Consider the following 23,383-nt stretch of genomic DNA (forward strand, 5'->3'; position numbering starts at 1 on the left):
ACAGGCACTATTAATCACTGCATTTACTGTGGTGACACATTATGGTTGTGTCAAGGGTATCTTGTTTCAAAAATGCATTTTTTCCTTTTATTTTAAAAGTGTCGCTATGCCATTGTGTTTATTTTTTAAAATCAAAATCAGCATCAGAAGTGCTGATATTTAGAGCACCTGTGGGTATGAAAGTTTCCCCCAATATTACTTTCTTTTTACAAGGAGAAAGGTTCAAGGACCTCCTCCAGGGAGAGCTAAGAAAAAGGTAACGCCCAAAAGAAAACAATTATTTAAGCACTCCCTCATTCCTGCTATTTTCTCTAATTTGAGGGTCAGGGTTCCATTTTCCTGTCTTTTCAAATTAGCACAGAGTTGCCCAAAACATGTAATGCTGATCCTTCATGACTTTTTTTATCATTTTCCTAGCAAGTGTCAATATTTAACAAGAAAAATATTTTCAATTGTAAAGGATTTGATACAGTTCATGTTCAAATTGCTGCTGTAAGAAGTAGCAATGGCCTTTTGCTTAGGTGAGTTGAGAGAGAAAATTCAGGAAAAGAAGGCATATCAGGGGCTACTAGTGATGGCTACAAAATCTGGAGATTTAGAAGCCAGGTGCTCCTGGATGCTGGTAGCCAAGGACTGGGGGAGGGGGAGGGAAGCAGGTCAAGGACCAGATTGCATAAAGTAGTAAAGCATACATGAATGTGTGCTGATAGTACATAACTGTACATTATAAATTTAGCCCCACTGCATGTGGAATTCTGGTTAGGTAGCAACTCTAGGTCAGGGTCACCATCAAAGAACCGATCAAATGTATTTTGAATTTTTGCAAGAGACGGTGGTTGTGATTCTTCTCTCACTAATGCCCCTCACCCACTTCCCATTCTTTCAACTGAACTTCAAAGATTTTTAAAGCACTATGAAGGCTGTTACCATTTTAAAGCCATCTATCCAAGTCTGAAGGAATCTGAGTCTTAAAATACTATCTTAACACAGTCCATGCTAGCATACCTTAGGGTGCCTTGAGACCATAAAAACTAAAGAAAAGTGTTTACTCTGCTATCATATTCATAGGCATAATGGCCAATACCAGTCGATCAATTAATAAGGAAACATTCAGGCTGCTGCATGTAAACCTACACGGATCCCAAATCCCATTTTGCACTCTAAATCCAGATCTCTAACAGTCCTGCAGGCTGGGCTGAGAGACACTGACCAGCTCAAGGTCACCAGCTGGCTTCTGTAGCTAAGGCGGGACTAGAACTCATGGTCAGTTTCCCTCCCGGCTTCTAATCCAGTGCCTTAACCACTAAGCCAAACTGGGTCTCATTGCTATGGTCAGACCTGTACAAAAGTTAACAATTCAATCAGCTTTAAATAACTGAGTTGGACCACCAGCACCAGAGGCTAGGCCGTAATTTCTTTTCATGAATTAAATAAATATAACTATTTATATATTTATACAACTCTTGATAAATAACTTAGAAAAAGAGAACTTCATTTACATAGACATCTCTGTTTGTAGTGCCATCCTATAATCAGCTGGGAAAGTAGGAAAACAGTGTTGTCAGTCTAAGGGCTCTAAGCTAAAAACAAAGCATTGCAACTCCTGGGCTACTGCATCTGGCTGAAGTGGGATACGAGAAGGGAAAACCCTCTAGAGAATTTTCAGACAGCAGGAGCCAGCTCTTTAGGAGTGGAGCTGGGGGTATATGTAATGCTGATTCCTGCACAGCTAAGATGCATATGACACTTACACCTATTCACGATGCAATAAAAGCCTGTGTGAAAATAAAAATGTGAAAATATTTTGACTAATGAATATTAGTCAACTGACTGGCATTCCAAACCTAGCATACATTCAGATTAATTTAAAAAAGGAAATTTAAAAATTGGGGAAGCAATTAGCATAAGCAAAATTTATCTTGGACCAATGAGAATGAAATGCAGTCAGGTGGCCTAAATAATACATTCTACCTCTTTATGTAAATATGAAATCCATTTACTGCTCTTTTAGTTTGCTTTTTCACTTTACCTTTTTGTGTGTGGCTTTGGTGGGACCACTAAAATGCTGTTTTATTTTCATATAATTTTTGGAAATCTATCAAACAAAATGGAAAGTCATGACTTTGCTACAATTATCTCAAAGCAAAATCTATTGAGAAATTTGCCTGTATATGTTACCCCTTTAAAAAATAAACCCATTTATAATTTTTGGAAAAAGTAGAAACACTGAAAACAATAAAAATTGCTTTTTTGTGGGTTGATAGGGTTACTAGTAACAAATGGAGGATGATATAATCCAGACCCTTTACAAATTTTTTGAATAAAATTGAACTATTATGGAACATTTTCATCCAGAAGCACCCGTAGTCAGTTTATAATAATAAGCCTTTTCCCATATGAGCAATTGAAGACTGGAATAATTACAGTCCAAACTACCATTCTTATTTTTACCACTTAATAGTTATAAACAGATTCTTTACAATACAGTCCAAGGTCAGGAAAGCAGCAATCCTACTCCATGTATAAAGAATCACAAGGAAGAAATATGCCAACAAAATGTTTCCATTCTGAGCATTCTATAAACTTTATTTATTTATTTATTTAATTTATTTATTACATTTCTCTCCGCCCATCTCCCCCCAGTGGGGGACTCTGGGCAGCTCACACAAAGCATTAAAACAATAAATATATATAAATACATAAAACATTAAAAATGTATACAAAACATTACCAAAAATGAAGGAGAAAGTCCAAGAAGATGATGGATCTGGGGCTGAAGACAGCAGGCCTCTATGGGGTTCTTCAAAGCCCTCCAGAAGGCCAGGAGTGAGGGGGCCAATCTCACCTCCAGAGGCAGAATATTCCAAAGAGCAGGGGTTACCAAAGGGAAAGCCTGCCTTCTGAACCCACTAATTGGAGTTCTTTTACCGAGGGGCTCTGAAGCATGCCCTCTCTGTGTGATCGGGTAGGACAGGTTGAAGTCATAGGGAAGAGCCAGTCCCTTAGGTAACCTGGCCCCATGCCATGTAGGGCTTTAAAGGTGATAACCAACACCTTGAATTGGACCCAGAAGCAAACTGGTACCCAACGCAGCTTGTGGAGCAATGGCGTTACGTGGGCCCCTCTTGCGACTCCCAAAATAGCCTGTGTGGCTGCATTCTGGACCAGCTGTAGCTTCTGGATACTCTTTAAGGGTAGCCCCATGTAGAGTGCATTGCAGTAGTCTATATGGGAGATAACAAGGGCATGAGTGACCGAAGAGCATCCCAATCCAGGAAAGGGCGTAACTGATGCACAACCCGAAGTTGTGCAAAGGCCCTCCTTGCCACGGCTGCAACCTGCTCTTTGAGCAGGAGCTGTGAGTCTAGGAGGACCCCCAGATTACGCACTGGGTCTGTCTGGGGCAGTGCTACCCCATCCAAGACCAACGATGACAACGTCCCGGATACAGAGGAGCCATTAACCCACAGCCACTCCGTCTTGCCAGTGTTCAGCTGGAGCCTGTTGTTCCCCATCCAGACCCTCACAGCCTCCAGGCACTGCAAAAGGACGGTCCCGGCAACACTTACCTCACCTGGGATGGAGATGTATAATTGAGTATCATCAGCGTACTGATGATACCTCATCCAATGATGATGGATAATCTTGCCCAGCGGTTTCATGTAGATGTTAAAAAGGAGTGGAGAGAGAACCGAACCCTGCGGCATCCCACAAAGGAGGGGCTGGGGGTGGGACCTCTTGCCCCCTATCACCACCAATTGGGATTGGCCCTGGAGAAAGGAGGCGAACCAGCACAAAACCGTGCCACCCACCCCCAATTCCCTGAGCCGACCCAAAAGGATACCATGGTCAACAGTATCAAAAGCCACTGAGAGATCAAGGAGAGCAAGAATGGTTGCACTTCCACCATCCTGCTCCCGCCAGAGATCATCCATCAGTGCAACCAATGCTGTTTCCGTTCCACAACCGGGCCTGAAACTTGACTGCAAAGGGTCCAGATAATCCATTTCCTCCAGAACCCTTTGGAGCTGTGATGCCACCACTTTCTCAACCACCTTCCCCAAAAAGGGGAAACTGGACGAAAATTGTCCAGTACAGTAGGATCCAGGGAGGGTTTCTTGAGGAGGGGGGTGCACCAACGCCTCCTTAAAGGCAGCCGGAAACACTCCCTCCTGCAAAGATGTATTAACCATCGCCTGGATCCAATCGCATGTCACCTCCCGAGCTGCTTTCAGCAGCCAGGAGGGGCATGGGTCAAGATGGCAAGTGGTGGCCTTCACCATCCCCAGGATCTTGTCCACACTATAATGCTACACTACTGTGTTTTTCAATTGCCAACGAATACACATTCTAACCAAATAACTACATATTTAGGGTGGGATAATACTCCCAGAAAAGATCAGCTTCTCATCTTGGAGGCATTTTCCTTTATTGCTAGAAGTCCCTGTATTGCATCAGAGGCACAAAAAATAGTTAAGACTGATGTGTCAGTTACTGTCATTTCATCCTAAAAAGAGGCAACTGACCACAGTTATTCTAATGAAATACACTACATTTATATGTGTGTCTGCACAGAAATGTCAATCCTTAATCAGCACTGACTGTTGGGATTATCTCTCACAAATCTTTAAAGAACTTTCATATCTTAAAAACTGATGAATTTGAATAACTTCCCAAGCTAAGCTGAAGGGTTTGCATGACACATTAAACCTGGCTGGTAGAACTGAACACACATGCCACCTTCTTACTCCAAACCTTTATAGCTCCTTAATCTTGGTTGTTATCACTTCTACAGTTAAGTGCATCATAAGGACAAGAAGCAGCTGCTACGCTGGGACCACTAAGTGGAATTTGATATTATGGTTACTTGTAGGTTTTGAATTCTGGTTAATGCTAACTAGAACAGGTAGCCATCCTGCATTTGCCATGCAAGAGACAATGATCATGGTTAAGGCACACCCTGGAAAGGATTAAGGTTTAATCAGACAGATAGATTTAATATGTCAGCTGGACTCTGTCAATGCTGACTGAAATCTTTAAAGCCCTCCTGGACAAAAGGAGGATATACAAAAGGATATAAACATCTGGCTAAAACTCTAAGTACCTGAGAGACCACATTAATGCCTGCCTGATCAGTAAATGAGCAGCTAAGGCTCTTTCCAAGTGAGGTGAGGAAGGTATTGGCCAGGGAGATGATTGCTTTAGCAGTGGAGCTGTATTATTATACAAGTGTTTCTCAACCTTGGCAACTTTAAAATGTCTGCACTTCAACTCAAGTAAGAAGGTGGCATGTGTGTTAGTTCTACCAGCCAGGTTTATTGTGTCATGCAAACCCTTCAGTTTAGCTTGGGAAGTTATTCAAATTCAGCAATTTTTAAGATGTGAAAGTTCTTTAAAAATTTGTGAGAGATGCAGTATTTATATAGTTGATGGTGGAGTTGCTTCTTACTATTATCTTTGCCTTGATATTACTTTGTGAACCACTGCAAGGCAATATAAATAAATAATTAAAGTGATCCCTTTATCTATGTGGTCTCCAAAATACTGTGTCCCATGGCTGGCTTCTTTCTATACATCAACTGCTTTGAAATGCACACAATTATGCAATTTGATTTATATTTGTTTTCTTGACTGAACCTACGAACTCTGTATATGAAGAGTTCTTTCCTCTCTAGACTCACTTAGCTTCTACAGTTTTGCCAATGACATGCCTTCAAGCCATATAGTATATAAATTCCATATAGTATCAGGAAGTGACATTAGGCTTGCCCTTAGAGTAAAATATTTGAGAATTATCAAGATCAGAAGGATACCACAAAAGGCAAAGGATACTCAGATCCTGTAAAAGTCAAGAGAAACAAATCTCTTCAGGCTGCTTGGAGATTATTTCAAGCCATTATAACTGAAGTACAGCACACTCCCCAATATAAGGGAAAGTCAACCAAGTCCAGGAAGAGGACAGCTGGCCTTCTGGCTGTGTTCAGGAAACTATAAGAACTGAGGCTTTCTTTGGGAAACGGAAAGCCTATCTTAATACAAAGAATGAGAAGGAACACAAAACCTGGCAAAAAGCATAAGGAATGCAAGAAAATAAATTTTTTTTAAAAAATCTTTAAGTCAATTTGAAGCAGAAAACCAGCCAGGGAAGCAGTTGGACTGTCAGACTACAAAAGAATGAAAGAGATGGGATGCTCAAGGAAGATATGGAGACTGCGGAGAAACTGAATGAATTATTTGCATCTGTCTTTACTACAGAAGACACAAGATTGATGTACGAGCCTAGACTCCATTTCAGGGCTGAAATGGAACTAAAATAAATTGAGATAGCAAAAGAAGATATTCAAGGGCATCTTGGGAGACTATAATATAACAAATCACTGGGTCCTGACTGCATCCACCTGAGAGTTCACAAAGAATTCAATGACCTCCTAGCAAAAATCACCAGGGACTGGAAAGTAGCCACTCTGACACCATTTTTTAAAAAAGGATGCATGGAAATTACAGACCACTCAACTTAAGTTCTGTTCCAGGCAAATTGGGAGAGAAAACAACAGCATGTAGGGGAACAAGCCATACTGAAGGAAAATCAGTATGGATTCCAGAAAGGTGAATCTTGCCTCATCAACATTTTAGAGCAAAAGAGTAGGAAGAAATGGGAAATTTTCTCAGTGAAGTGAAATTTGAATAAAAAAATGTACTAGTCATAGTGAATAGCTTAATAAAGATATTGACCTGATGCATGGCAGATGTGAAAAAGCCAAATTCCATGCTGGGCCTCATTAAGAAAAAGGCTGAAAATAAAACTGCCAACATTTTAAAACCATTATGCAAATCTATGATATGTCTGTATCTGGAATACTATATACCATTCAGGTCACCTCATTTGAAAAAGAATAAAAGAGAACTGGAAAAAAGAGAAGACAACAGGGGATACAAATTATGAGATGGCTCAGAAACCTTTTATATGAAAAACATAGAAAATTGGGAACTCTAGTTTGAAAAAGGAAACTGAGGGGGAACATGATGGACCCATGGATATGATCACGTATAAAATTATACACAGCCTGGAAAAAGTGAGAGGAATAGGTTTGCTTCCTCTCTCAAAACACTAGATCTCGGGGGTCATCCAATCGAGCTAACTGGAAGGAGATTGAGAACAAACAAAAGAAAGCTTAATTAACTATGGAATTCTTTACCGCAGGTTGTGGTGAGAGCTGCTAACTTGGATGGCTTTAAAAAGGGAGTGGATAAAATCATAGATGATAGGTATATCATGTGCTATTATTCTTGAGATTTATGTTATTTCACGGTTAGGAACAATATGTAATCTCCAAATACCAGCTGCAATGGAACTATGTAAGAAGACGGATATATCTTGCTTGCGAGCACCCCAGAGATTGGTTGGCCAGTGTGAGAAATAAAATGCTGGACACAAGATGGTTCTGGTTTGATCCAACATGGCTAGTCTTATATTTACATTTTTAACCTCTGGGAAGGAACATCATAGCCAACTATACCATTAAAAAAATCTGACCTCTCCATCTACTTGAATAATTAAAAAATAGTGGGGTTTTTTGCCATATTTAAAAGAACGCTTTGCTCTTGTCCCCCAAACTTCTGCAACCATTTCTGTTACGGTTTTCGACATCATTTTTGGTTCAAGTGTTCAGACATGAACTGTTGTGTTAGTCTCTGAGCTTAATATGAGAGTAATGTAAACTAATTGCATATCTTTTGAGTTCTTTGAATGAAGGAAAGAGTATAACTTCGCTCAATTTTAATAAACCCCTGTCTTTATAGATGGCTGCAATGAAGTGATGCAAATTCATCAATCCATCAGTACCAAAATAAAATTAAACCTAAAAATATCGATTACAGTTAGAAGAAATGTGTAAGCACTTTCACAGTTTTTTAAAGAATAGGCTGGTGGCATTTGAAATTTTTATTGTTTAATTTTAGATGTAAGCTGCTCCAAAGATCACTCCTGAAAAAACAGAGTATAAATATTTTAAAGAAATAAAAGTATAGAATAAAATAAACGAGCAAATCAGCAGTCCAACAAATATAATACACCTCTAAATAAAACACTCATTTTCTTGTATTAGCCAAAGAACACAGATCCTTCATTTCACTCGGATCCATCTGTACCCAAAGGTCAGAGCCAAATTATACAAGCCCTCTCTTGCGTTCCTTTGTGTATGTTGTTGGAGTTCCTTTAGAGAGTTACACAGAAAATACCAAAGCAGAACACAAGTAAATAAGATGCCCTATATTTTTAAAGATACGCCAAAAAAATGCAAAGATCATTTAAAAGTAAACTAGAACAATATAAATTATAATTAAATACATTCTTACCAATGTTATTTTGAAGTTCTGAAGAAGAGATGTAGTAAGCCACTTGCCAATCTAAGCTAGTGTTATCCAAGGAGCCAAATTCTGAAACCACAAAATATAAATCAGACATGTATGTCACCAGAGTTTTCACACAATATTAAGCTGGAGCAGAGAAGGTGAATAAATAATACTCAATAAAAGGTGAACAAATAATACTCAGTAAAAAATAAGAACAGGGATAGGAGCTGTCTAATACAGAATGTATCTCTTACGTGTTTTATTCATGTTTGTAAATAAAATTCTCATCAATTATATACATGAATTCTGCAGTCCAAAAAGTCAATACATTAAGCTCTGTAAATTTTAAATTGAGTCATGATGACAGTACACAGAAAGCTTAGTTTGCTTGGATTCTTAAATATAACAGTCCTCAAGAGACACACGTATTACTCAAATATTTAAAATTTCAGTCCAAATTCAATTACCATTTTGGAATGTCTTGATAATGTCAGGTTTAAATTATTTTAAGGGAAAAGATCATAAACTCAGCCAATTTTTGTAGTATCTAAACACTATACTTCAGTCAAAACCTTGCAATTCAGAAGTGTATCTTCTCAAGGACATCATTATACAGGCATATGTACATTTACAAACAACTTAGACATCCCACTGACTCAACAAAATGGCTATATATTTAATAAATAAAATAAATATAATATTAAAAGTTACAGCAGTGTTAACATAGTAGAATGGTCCTTATTCCTGATTTTTTAATGCCTTTACTCCTATAATACTATTTTTTAACTAAAATTTAAAGTTGATAAGGACTGCCAGAAAGTGGCATGCAGGCTGCTAGTTAGTTAATCTGATTTAGACAAATAACTCAGTTTATAGAGATTAACAATGGGAGAGGATCAAGTTTTTTAAAGAAACAATATATTTAGAACAGAAAATGAATTCCATCATTTACAGATTGATTTTTCTAAATATCAATTCCCTAAGTCATCAGACTCAGTTAAATAGATTAGGATAAGACATATCTACCATAATTATGGTTTGGTTTGGGGTTTTTGCTTACAGTATGACACTGCTTAAATCACTCCCTGCTACTTGCCTCCCTAACTATTAGGTACCCAATTTCAACTGAATACTTGGCAGTGTACTAATCCAAAACTGACCCCAGAACTTTCTGAGATGCTTAATTCACAAGCCAAATTTATATTTCTAATCACAGTGCATGTCAAAAAGCTACTTCAGAAACACTATGCATCAAAGTGAATTTCACACCCTTAGCAGCCTTTGCCCTGCCTTATCTGGTTGGACTTTTGTTCTTGCTTATCTTGCCATTTATATTCTTTATGATCCAAACAAACAATTCCCTTTTCCATTCCTAAAAGTACATACAGTTCCAGACCTAATGAAGGGCCTGTTCACTGAGACTACAAGAAGTGCACATAAAATGGGAAAATGCTGGTAATTAAAATGTTTTTCCCAATAAAACAGATGAGTGCTCAGATTATAACATTTCTGAGTTTTACATCTGAATATACTAAGCTGCCTTACTACATACTCAGACCATAGGTTTGTCTAACTGAACTGAGTATGGCTTACTCTGACCATGCTGGCTTCTTTTTTTTTTTTTTAAACATAGCTTACTTGAAAAGATTGCTACGCATGGGCTTTGCTCATTTGACATTAAATTTATATATAACGAACACATAGAATATGCATAGAAAGGACAAAAGAGGGATATATAGTACTGGCACAACTGTGTGCACACTAACAGAATTAGAACTTCATTGCCTATTAAGTCATGTTGTAAGTTGTCAAAGCAGCAAAGACCCAGAACCCCAACAATAAGCAGACTGACTAGATATAATAGATCATAGAGACTGCAAGACTTAATTGTAAATAAGACAAAGTGGAGATCCTTTGAGACTCTCTTTTTGTAACAGTCAGAACCATTGGACTGGTTCTAATATTTTCAAACAAGCACGATTGTTCTAAAGGAATGACAAAAACAAGGGCAAACTCTTAAAAATTTGACTGAACTTGAAAACCTTAAAAAACAAAATTTGGAGCGCTTGCTGAGCCTTATTCTAAATTGCTGGTGAAATATGATTCAGAACCTGGACAAATTATATATTGTATGAATAAATGGATGAAGAATTTAGGCAGTAAATCACAGATAAGCAAAACTAGCAAACAAAAAAAAACCTAGACTGGCAAAGTTAAATGCTGTATCATACACTGATTATGGGCTTGTTTAATTCATCAATTAATATGCCCTTCCTTCCTTCCTTCCTTCCTTCCTTCCTTCCTTCCTTCCTTCCTTCCTTCCTTCCTTCCTTCCTTCCTCACATTTATATAGCTGCCCACCTCACAAAGTGACTCTGGGCAGAGTACAACAATTAAAATAACAAGTGAATAAAAACAGGCATTATAAACAGATAAAAAGTTATTATTAGAATAAAAACATTATCACAAATTTTAAAAAAAGATTAAAAAAAAGATTTTAAAATATACAAACCCCATGGAGAGAGCAGAATATCAATTACAGTGGAGCCATCTAAGAATGTCTCTGGTTCTCAAAGTCCCCCAGGCTTGATGACACAACCAGGTCTTCTATCTGATTAACTATGGATTACAAATGAAAATAGAGAAAAGATCCAAGGTGGATTTCCAAATATCCTCTGGATAACTCTTACTTTTTCATACCATCTTCTACTAAGGAACTTGACAGCCAACACCAAGGGCCCATGAAAGAAAGTCTCCCATGAGCTATGCTGCTTTGATTCTACCTCTACAGATTTGCAACTTGTTGTTTGGAAGAGTCTTGCTAATTTATGAAAAGCAGGGGACAAGACAACCCCCTACACTAAAATCCAATTACTTTTTATGGCATCCTGCTAAACTATTTTAAAAGAGTTTTAAGCTTCTGCATCAACCCTACAGTATTTTTCCAGCCCTTGTTTACAAACTGGAAAAAGCCAGACCCATACAGAATCAGAAAAAGTAGAAAAGTAGAAAAATTCCAAGGTGCCAGCATAATTTTTTAAGGGTTTAGCAGTGAGACTTTGATGATTTTTACATCCCTGAAGTTCAAATCTAGAGGCTAAGTACATACATGTTAAAATTTAGTGATGATCCCATCTGCTCCATGGGCAGTAACTTCCCAGAAGTTTGAAGCATCTCCAAAATAAATTTGAACTTGGAGAAGTATCTTTCAGAAATAAAGAAGATTTTTCTTTCCTGAACAAATTAATGTTACAACAACCTTTCCTGTAAAAGAAGATGAATCACTAGCCAATATTTAGTGTGGGAGGAGAGCATGAGACAGAATGAGGCAAGTCTTGGAACAACTCTAAAAGCTAATTTCTACAGAATTTGAATACATTATCAGATTTCTTAGAATGTAGAATGTACAAGATAAAAGAGAAATCTGCTGAAAAGGTGAGAAGCAAGATAGGAGTAGAGCAAGGGGTGCTATCTTATCCCTAAGTGGCTTTCAATCTATTCACAAACTCTTCCATAGAGATTCCACCATTTTTCCCATTTGTGGGCAAGCAATCCTTCCTATTTGGAATAAGCGTTAGCCTTTGGGGTCAATCTTTTGCAGTAATAATAATAGTAATAGTAATAGTAATAATAATATAAAAATGCCAAATCCAGTCTAAACATTTGGCTGACTGTGCAACCAACAACAATAAAGTAATTAATGGAAGAGCAGGTTGGAAAATAAGATCAGCATGGTAAGATCAGATGTAAGCAAGCTAGAACAGACAAAAGAAAGGAAGCTGAAGAACAAAATGACCAAAGAATACCTGATCAAGAAATATCACCTAGAGGTCAAAGAAGCACTGGAAATAATAAAGCAGCAAATTACAACCATAGCCAAAAGGCTATGTATCAGCGGATACAAAGCTTGAATTGCACACTATAGGCAGAATCTCCAATTTCAGTTGAATCAGAAATGTTTCTATCAATCCATCAATGGAGAGACTGCAATGAACCAGTCAATACCTGACAGAGAAGAAACAATGCAGTTCTGGGCGCAGCTATGGGACAACCCAAAGAAATAAACAAGAATGCAGCTTGGATAAAGGAGCCAGATAAGAATAAAAAAGAAGCTGAAATGAAAGAACTTGTAATAACAGCGCAAATGATGGAGAAAAGGGCAAGGAAGATCAAGAATTGGTCAGCACCAGGTGAAGATGAACTGCATGGTTTTTGGTTGAAACATCTGATTGGTCTGCACCCACTCATTGCCAAGCAGTTTAACAACATACTGCAAGGAGGTGAAATTGAAGATTGGTTAACATTTGACAAAACCTACCTGATAATGAAAGATCCAACAAAAGGGGTAGCACCAGGCAACTACAGGCCAATTACCTGCTTACCAACAACTTTCAAATTGCTAACCAGTGTTGTAGCTGATGCAGTCCAACAACATCTAGTTGAAAACAAGCTCTTTCCACCTGAAAGTGCCCACACAATAGAGGAACAAAAGATCAGCTTCTAATTGACAAGATAATTTTGGAAAATTGCAAGAGAAGGAAGACCAACTTGAATGTAGCTTGGATTGATTACAAGAATGCATTCAACTCCCTGCCACATGACTAGATAATCAAGCACCTAGAAATAACAGGAGTCAGTAGAAACATCGGAAGCTTTGTGCAAAGATCAATGGCATAATGGAAGACACAGTTACTGGTCAGTGGTGATAGACTGGGAGAGGTTAATATCAAGAGAGGAATCTTTCAAGGAGACTCATTATCACTACTGTTTGTCATTGCATTGATTCCTATGTCAACAATACTGAACAAGTCAGGCCATGGCTATCAAACATCAAAAACATCTGCCAGGCTATCCCACCTCCTTTACATGGCCGATCTGAAGCTATATGGAAAAACACCATCTGAACTGCTCAACACTGTCCAAATACTCAACCAAGATATTGCAATGGAGTTTGGACTGGACAAATGTGCCACCCTGACCATCAACAGGGAAAAAATAGTGAAAACTGAAGGAATCAAGATGCCCTATGGAAATAACATCAAGAGTCTGGATGAAGAAGATCACTACAAATACCTGGGCATCTTTCAAGCTGACAACATCAAGCACGCTGAAGGTTAGGAGTGAATACATCATGAGAGTGAAGAAAATCTGAGTTTGGACTTAAACTCAGTGGAGGAAATCCCATCAAGGCCATTAACACCTGGGCAATTCCACTCATTAGATATTCAGCTGGAATAGTGGACTGGACTCAAGCAGAACTAGAAACTCTGGATAGGAAGACCAGGAAAAATAATGACAATGAATCATTCCCTTCATCTACACAGCGATGTTGACAGATTCTACTTACCAAGGAACATAGGTGGCCATGGAATGTTGCAAGTATGCCAGACAGTTGAAGAAGAAAAAAGGGCATTAGAAGAATATCTGAAGGACAGTGAAAAAGATGTACTGAAGCTAGTACACTATGAAGGCTTACTGAATACTGAAGAGACCAAACTGGCCTACAAGAAAGACCAAATGAAGATTAGAAAAGAGACATGGCAAGGCAAAGTATTACATGGCCAGTACACAAAAATTAGCAGGCAAAGCAGACAACAACATGACCTGGCAATGGCTAAGAGCAGGGAAGCTGAAGAAAGAGACAGAGGGGCTAATTATGGCTGTACAAGACCAAGCCTTAAAAACAAATGCATACGAAGCTAGAATAGAGAAGACAGCAACAGCAAATGCCGCCTCTGCAAAGAAGCTGAAGAAACATGGACCACCTAGTTAGCTGCCACAAGAAGATCACACAGACTGACTACAAACAACGGCATGACGAAGTAGCAACAATGGTGCAGTGAAATATCTGCAAGAAATACCATTTTCCTGCAAGCAAGAACTTGTGGGACCACAAAACAAAGTAATAGAAAATGAAGAAACTAAAGTGCTCTGGGACTTTAGAATTCAAACAGACAAGCACCTGCCACATAACACTCCATACTTAGCAACTGTTGATAAGAAAGACAAAAAAGTCTGGATAGTGGACATTGCAATACCTGGAGACAGCAGAATAGAAGAGAAAGAACTAGAGAAAACCACAAAATAGAAAGACCTGCAAATAGAAGTAGAACAATTGTGACAAAACATCTGGAGCACCACTTGAACACCGTCAGCACTGACAAAGTCACTATCAGGCAATTGCAAAAGGTAGCTTTACTTGGAACAGCTTACACCAATATCTGCCTATCCCAAGTCCTTGGGAAGAATTTGATAGGTGGATAAAAATGCCAAATCCAGCCTAAACATCTGGTTGACTGTGTGACCACCAATAATAATAATATATTCCAAATGGACTGAAAGCCAGAAACAAACAGACCCAAAGCCCCTTTAAAACTGCCTGCCAGGAGGGCTTTTGCACAGCTCCGGGTTGTGCGCCAGTTACGCCCTTTCCTAGATTGGGATGCCCTTCAAACAGTCACTCATGCCCTTATCTCCCAGATAGACTACTACAATGTGCTCTACATGGGGCTACCCTTGAAGAATATCCGGAAGCTTCAGCTGGTCCAGAATGCAGCCGCGCAAGCTATTTTTGGGGTCCAAAGGACCCATATAACACCATTGCTCCGTGAGCTGCATTGGGTACCGGTTTGCTTCCAGGTCCAATTCAAGGTGTTGGTTATCACCTTTAAAGCCCTACATGGCATGGGGCCAGGCTACCTGAGGGACTGCCTCTCCCCCACGATTTCAACCTGTCCCACCCGATCACACAGAGGGCACGCTTTGGACCCCCTCGGCAAAAGAACTCCGACTAGTGGGGTCCAGAAGGTGGGCCTTCTCTGCTGTAGCCCCCACCCTTTGGAACATCTTGTCCCCGGAGGTGAGACAGGCCCCCTCACTCCCGGCCTTTCGGAGGGACTTGAAGACCTGGCTCTGCCATCTGGCCTGGGGTGGGGAGGGAGGTCATCAGATATGGGGTTGGCTAGCCCCCTAGAGGCCTGGTGTTGCTTCCATTGGCCTCCTGGATTTTTTCCTTTTCCTTTATTCTGTGTAAATGTGTTTTCTTATAAATTTTAACAATATATTTATTTATTGTTTTAATCTGTTGTAAGCTGCCCAGAGTCCCCCATTGGGGGGAGATGGGCAGGGATAAGTTTGATAAATAAATAAATAAACAAACAAACAAATAAAACCTAGGTGGTAGTACCTGAGATACAGAACAAAAGTCAAAATGAATTGTTTAAGGGCTATTGTTGTTGTTTGGCCTATATTGCTTGCTATTAACTCATTAGATAGTCTTTTCTCACTCTCACTCCACCAATCTGCAATATTAGCCCACCAAAGAAAGCTGCTGAAAATTGACATATATCTATTCAGCACTTTGAATGCTCTATTCTGTATAGCTATCAAATTATTATTTGAAATATAAGACAGCACCCATCCAACTCTTAAATCTGAGAAGTCTTAACACATAGGTAACATTTCTCCCTTAATTTTCCATATGCTTTGCATACAGTAATCTCCAGTCCTTGCAGCATTGTAATGTTAGCTAGGTTATCTCCATAATACGTACATATATACACGCCCACCCATCATGCTATTCTTTTTCATCAGAAGCAACATGACGCAATGCTCGGGCAAGAAGTAATAAGCAAAAATATTAAAGGGAGGAAATAAAGAAAAAGAAATCTAAGTCAATCTAGTTTACACTAACACCACTCACTAGACTGCTCCATACCTTTCTAACCTGGGAAACCATCCTTGCTTCCACAACATCTATATACTGCTTACTTCATACACTGCCATTTGTTCTTTAAACTTCTTGCTCCTCTCTTTTTGAGGATCCCATCAACTAACCATGAGTTTCTCAGCTTCTCCTTCCTCTCACTCTTCCATATATTAATTTTGTGATTTGACCAACATCTTAATGTAGTTCTTATGTACTGGTCATTACTTTTGTATTCAGTCCACATTTATTCATCACTGATTCATTCTTGATCCATTCCTTCTTTGGCCCATTTCTATTTCATTTAACTTGCTTTTATGTTTCTTCTACATACTTAATTCTCATATAATAAAATGGCCAGAAGGACATTTTTCTTTCAGCCATTTTTGCTTCTCTGCATTATATACATACTCTACTTTTTTACTATATGTGTATACCTTGCAATCATTTACTCCCTTTCACCAGTCAAACACAACTACCTTGGTCTTTGATATATTCAGTTTCATATCCATACTCCTGGCTGCATTGTACAATGTATCCAATTCACTTTCAAATTATTTAAGTTCTCAGCCAACAACCTTATCATCTACATTTACACACATATACATTTCCAAGCACCACTCTTCTAACATCATAACAAGCATTCCTTATGCATTTATCCATAACTACATTAAACTGCCAAGATGGCATCACATACTCTTATCTTATTCCTGCTCAGTGTTGATCCATTCACTAAGCATTTCATTTGTCCTTATGGATGTTAGGTTTTTATTTAACAAAGTGGCTGGCCAATTAAAACTATGCACAGTGCTATTCTTGTACAGAAGTTAGGACTAGGCTTTGGCCTTCCGCTGAGGCTTTTAATAAGTAAAGCAAAGTAGTTAAAAAAAAAAGAATCTCACTCCAAAGCATGTGACTAGACTATGGGTGGCACATGGATTTTTACCTTCTTCTATAAGCAGTCTCTGCCAACCTTTCTTTGGAAGTGCAGTGAAAGAGAAAGAACAATTACAAAAGTAAGTGATAACGTGCAAGGGAGAGGCACTTTTGGGGAAAAACAGATCTGTTGTGCGTAGGCACGTCCTGGCATGTGCATAAAAAGTCTATTAGAATTTGGCCAATAAATTAACTAACACTGCCTGTTGAATTTTTAAATTACCATCTCTTATATACAGAATGCCATACAATAAGTAAACATGTAAAATAGTCAGGCTTGCATATCCACATGAGAACTCTGTGAGGAAAGTTTAAACACAAGCAGAACTGGAAGGGTCCAAGGCCAACCAAGAAGTTAATAGGAGAGTGATAATTTGACTTTCACTAGATTAAACTAGTTTTCAGAACTTTTATTATTTAGACAGCCACAACAAAAAAAAAGTACAAGCATATGATGAAACCATGTTTGTATATATGCATATGGGAAAAGAAGTGAAGTATTTTACAAGAGAAGAAGAAATCTAGCAAAACAATCAGGGTGGAACTCTCCACAATGCAGCTAACTCTGAATTTTTAATGCCATGTTTGTCATATAGCTCTAATATCAGAACAGGCACTGATGATGTTACCTAGTTGGGTAATAAAATGTCTGCAACCAAACAAGCTCAGAGAGCACCAAGAATTCCACAACTGAGATATTAAGAGGACCTAATCAATGAGGGGAAGGGAAATAGCTAAATCCTCCCCCATCCCATTAACCAAGTTCAGAATACAAATCAGCTTTGCTTCAAGCAAAAATATCTGAAGAGAACAGCTATGAGAAAAGACAGCAGTTAGGAAAGCTTTATAGCGCCTCTCACTTTCTAAATATTTGCAGCCTTTGCAGTACTGTTAACTGGTAAACAGATGTTAGGGGAAAAGTTTGGACTGGAATGAGAATGGTTGAAAGAAAACCCCAGATTCCTTTCCAAACATGCATCTAGAGATTCCACTTACAGGAACAAGAGATACTTTTAGTGCAGTTCTCCTATACCATGCACATCAAGATGATATATAACCATAGAATCCATCCTAATTATCATGGAGAATAAATCAGGAGAGAACTGCATAAAATAAGGAATGACTAATGGAAAAGTCAATTAAGAAGTATTAGTGAAACACTGCTCACATAATGTGTTACTTCAATTGTGCTAGCACTTCAGACCCATTGTTTAATCTGAACCAAGATTAGCCACAACTCAACTGGGAAGTATATGATGCAATATGAAATAGCTAGCCCAGTATATAATGAAACGAATCTAGAGTTGAATTCTATCTTTACCTATAAACTTTACTGAGCTAAGTGACCCTGGGCCAACAAACTGCTCCCAGTCTAGCCTAAAGATGTACAGTAGTAGTAACTGGATATGGTATCCTGAACTTCTTTGGAGAAGGAAAAGGAAGGAAAAAGAGCAATTACAGATGGCTGCACAGGTCTAGGATTCAGGGTAAGGTACCGTTTACCTCATTTTAAATAATTTATCTTCTGGACACTGCTTTTAAAAATTAAGTACTGCTCAAATCTTGTAACTGGTCTTTTTCATAAGATTCTAGGATCAGAGCTGGAAGAAGCCATGTAGACCATCAAGTCTAACCTTCTGCAGGGTGTAAGAATCCAAATTAATTACCATCCTGCTTCTAGCTGAATATTTCCAGGAATGAGGACACCCCCTCTGCATTTAAAAGTTCAAGTAACATGGTTTGTGTCTATCACAAATACTTTTAGAATAGAGATGTAGTAATGGAACCAGAGTAGGCATCATTCCAGATCCAGTAATACTTAAAATGGACCTTGCACTAAATGTATGATTATTCAAGTTATTTTTCTATGCAGCTCACTTTTTTTTTAAACCAGCAAATGACATCTTAATAGTTTCTGTAGCTTTAAAAAGAAGCGGCCAGCCAATTGTTTTCAAAAAGCTGAAGAAAAGAACAAAGGCAGGGTAGTTATCTCTAGTTAAATTCAATTCTGGTTCTTTAAGCAAGCAGACTGCTATGGGGAGAAGTTCAGTCTAAAAGTCTTATTTACATATTACATGTACTAGGGAGTGCAGCAGGATAGGATCAGTGCACATGATAAAAGCCAGATTCATGGCCTCTGGTATGTCAAAGGAATATTTATCCTTTTTGACCCATTAGGTTTACTTGCTGGTGGCAGCAATCAACTGTGCCTGAGACTAGGAACCATTTTAATTTCTCACAATGTTCTGTGACATTGGGGATATTTAGAAATTATCCAAGCATATTTTTGGAGGGCAAAAGCATCAGCTTTTGACTCTAGCAAGGTGATGGCAATCATACAAAATGTCAGCTGTTATTCCCAGGCCATTTCCTTGTGAGCCCTTTATAGCATGTTCTGGCATCACTCAGCCATCACTGAGTTATTATCAAGCCTATCCTCATTCTTCTGCATTGACACAACAATGTGCCATAAGCCATTCCCTTCTTCCACCTAAACACAGCACAGATATGTTTTTTCTTCAATGCCACCATAACTTTTTTTTTTTTTTTTTTGGTGCCTTTGGGTCAGTTTTTGACTCCTGGTGACTGCCTAGCCAAGTCCCTTGCAATTTTCTTGGCAAGGTTTTTGGAAGTGGTTTGCCATTGCCTCCTCCCTAAGGCTGAGAGAGTGTGACTGGCCCAAGGTCACCCAGCTGGCTTCATGCCTAAGGTGGGACTAGAACTCCTGGTCTTCCGGTTTCTAGCCTGATGCCTTAACCACTACACCAAACTGGCTCTCTGACTATAACATTACCTTCATCTTATTCCCAGTTCAGATATAGGCTTACAGTATCCTTAACTGTACTGGGGTTAAAAAAGACTTTTTCCATATTCAGCACCATCCAAGGTCAGCCATAAGGTACGTAAAATTTATTTAGGCTTTGTCACCCATTACCTTAGAAGGAAGTCAGGTGACTACAGTGGCTGGGAACAGAGGCAATAGAGGTAAGACAGATTGACAACTGGGCAGCAAGTATCATGCCACTACGTATAGTGTTCTGCCAACTCTAGGATGGGCAGAGAGTCCTTCAACTCACCAGTGGGGAGAAGGCTTATACATGACTAGTGAGGAAACAACTTTATTTCTGATCCATATATAATGTTATAACTCTTGAGAGAGAAAGGAAGATATTTAAATATGTCAACACATGACCCCGCCATCTGTAACAGGCCAAAGCAACATCACTGTTCATGAAACATCCAACTGTACACATGTAAGGCTGACATCAGATAGTAAATGGTGAAGACTAGGTTCTGGAATTGAAAAATCTCAACACTTTTTCATAACAATTGTTTAATAATACTTATGGATATAAGCCCCAACGCCACTTCACATAAACTCCTCACATCCTACTTGCACTTTGTATATGTCACATACAAACATGATGAATCTTCAGATAATACCCATATAGTTCCACTTAGAGAATACCAACTTCCTGTTCTAAAATTATATTCCCTCTTGTCCTCTGAAACAGCTGCAACTTTTCATTTTTAGGCATTTGTTAGGGTAGGGATGCACAAACCAAGAATGAGAAAAACCCATTCGGGATAGGGATCAGAGGAGACTAAGTCTCCTTAGATTGGAGAACATGAAATTGCATCCCCTCCCTTAGCACTTTTTTACCCCTCTTTTGACCAACTGTTCCCCTCAGAAGATGGAAACATCTTCAAATTAATGAAAAGTACATTGCGCCAAGCTGCTGTAATGCAGTAATTCAGTAATATTACTGCAGTAATCCAGTAATATTAAATTGTTTAGTGAGCCTGGGAAACATGGTAGTGATAATGAGCACGTCCTGGAAAACATATGTTAAAAAAAAATAAATCCTGAGACACCTTCGCGTCTTTTTTCTCTCAGTTCCTGTTCTCCTTTCCCCAAGTCCATCTTAGACGTCCCATGTAAAACAGTAGCAGTAGGAAAATTCACGTTTCCCTTCCCAACCACACGCACGACCGTTTTACATTCTACTTTTCTCGCTTCAGTATAGAAATAACGCCCCGTCCCGCGAAAAGCCAGCCTCCCTATACTGTACTGTGCTCCCCGTACCACCGCCGTCACGCATTCACAAGACCGCAAAGCTCGCGGGCTCGCCCCTCGCGCACACGCGCCACTCCTCCTCGCGCCAAGCGCTCTGCCCCGCGAGAGGGCAACGGGAGACCCCACTTAGCGCAGTACCTCAGTGCCCCGTCCCGGTTCGCCGAACCAGCCGTCACCTCCCGCCACCCCATCCCGTAACCCGCCTATTAACTGGAAACCACCGTCTGCTCGACTCCGCCCCACCGCCTTCTCTCCAAATTTCCCCGAACACGCCCAATAGGGGGCCGGCGCTCCTCTCTGCCCCACCAATAGATTTTCGCGGTACCGGATTCTATCCCCGCCTCTCCATGGCTCTCTCCCTCGCCTCTCCGTGACAGCTCACCCGTCGCGCTCCGCCCACTCCCCGACTGCACGTCAATGGGACGGTGCAAGGTGACGCATGAAGGGCGGGGAAAGCGAAATTAACCCGGGTTTTCCAGCTGGTTTCGGTAAGCTTCCCCTCGGACGTCCGTCTCGCTGAAAGTGTAATAGGCTCCTCTTTTCCTCCTGAATTACACTCTTAATCTAAACGGTCTACGGGCATCGTCCTTGCCTCTGTAGCTGTGTCCGTCAAAATAAATCCCATTGGAGGATTTGCATGGTTAATTAATTTGCTGGGGTAATGGACGGAGTTACGGGTAGCTTGCACCGTGTGTGGTACACAGTATGCATTGAGCCACGGGCAGCTCGTGGTATGCTCCTATCTCTGCAGGATCACCTACAGCAGTGTTGTCCAAACTTGGCCACTTTAAGATGAGTGGAATTCCTTGCTGGCTGGGGAATTCTGGGAGTTGAAGTCCACTCATCTTAAAGTGGCCAAGTTTGGACAACACTGACCTACAGTGACTCGGAGATGGTGGAAGCCAGGCTATTTTTCTTGAGAATGATAGCAGACTACCATGGATAAATGTCTCTAACCACATGCCTCCAGGTGGGTTGGACTTCCACAGTCTCCCAGTTACTATAGATATTGGTGAGTCCGTTCCCAAAAGTTGGAAAAAATAGAGAAAATGACAAGATCCAAAAGAAAGGCCAAAGGCTGTATTACTTTTCTTTCCCCAACAGCGGCATTCAGTTCCTGGAAGAGGGGAAAGGAACTGTCACCAACAATCCAAACGGTAAAACATGGGTTTTAGATGGCAAGGTTAATCCGTGCCTTTCCCAGCTTGCTTAAGGCTCGTTACAGGAAGATCTGAGATCAGGTGGTCAGAGCAGAGAGCATCACCTGGCTGATCTTGGAAAAGCTAAGTGTGGTCAGGTGTGGCTTGTACTTGGGTGGAAAACGATCGAGAAATCACTGGATTGTAAACCAGACTCAGATTTTTTTTTTTTAATCCTGGAAAACTGCAATGGGATGCCATTTCTGTTTTGGTGCCGAGAAAAGCCATTGATGTAGCCATGCGGTCACCAAGAGTCAAACTCAACTTGAGGGAGACTTTGCAGCAAGTGTTCAGGCTGCTTAACAGCTCAGCACGATTTGCTCAAACATCCAAAAACATTAATTACAAGTGCTGTAATAAGGGAGCAAGAGAAAGCATATTTATGCATCCTGAAGAAGGAAATCTTTTACACAGCTGCTCAACCACCACACATTTTGGAAAACAGAAATAAACTGGCATATTTCTGTACAGATCTGGGGTGGCTGAAAGGTAGAGCCATAGTGAGCACTCTATGGAGCAGTGAGGTCCTGCATTTAGGGTGCTTCAGATGGAGGACTTGTGGTATTACCAAAAGGCAACCAAAAGGCAACATGCAGCTATTTATTTCATTAAATGATGTTTGGGGGCATGGGGGAATGATAATGGAAGAAGTGGGAAAAGATGAAAGATTTACAAATGGAGGATATAATCATCTGGGCTGTTTGTAAAATTCCCTGTTTGTAAGGCCGATAATTATAGTTATATTGGTCGATGGGGAAAAAATCCAAAACACCTTCTGAGTGCAACTTAGTGACTCTGCAATTACAGTATAGCTTTATGGGAAAGTATCAGCCATAATCCAGCAAAGAATTAAAGATGCTAAAGCCTTCATTGCTTTTTAAATAATATCTACTTATTCATGTATGTAAAAGTTAAATACAGAAGGACATACTGAGGACAGACTATACTTCCCTCTACTTTCAACTTGAGGGTGCCTGGTCACCATTCCTCAAGGACCCCTCCATAGGATGCAGCCATCCAGCCTGTTTTTATTAACCCAAGCTGAAGTGGGGTTTCCCATCTTCTACCACAGTCATTGCTATTTGCATAACCCATGGTACTTTGGCAGTGGTT

General features: G+C 39.7%; 1 protein-coding gene across 6 annotated transcripts in view; it reads right to left on the reverse strand.

Moving 5' to 3' along the window:
• VDR (vitamin D receptor) overlaps positions 1-21,309 on the reverse strand; it is an 88,874-nt gene extending 67,565 nt beyond the window's left edge. For 2 of the 6 annotated variants that reach the window (XM_088138050.1, XM_088138046.1), the window contains exons 1-3: positions 21,210-21,309; positions 10,865-10,971; positions 8,356-8,436 (exon numbers count right to left, since the gene is read on the reverse strand). The gene's annotated coding sequence lies outside the window, so the exon portion shown is untranslated. The other 4 variants (XM_088138051.1, XM_088138049.1, XM_088138047.1 and 1 more) reach the window with 3 other exon arrangements.
• Positions 21,310-23,383: the final 2,074 nt, after the last annotated feature.

The sequence above is a fragment of the Python bivittatus genome, unplaced genomic scaffold (genome assembly GCF_059951505.1).
Source record: "Python bivittatus isolate LINGU-HERP-01145 unplaced genomic scaffold, Pbiv_v1 ctg000220_np1212, whole genome shotgun sequence".
NCBI classification, from domain to species: domain Eukaryota; kingdom Metazoa; phylum Chordata; class Lepidosauria; order Squamata; family Pythonidae; genus Python; species Python bivittatus.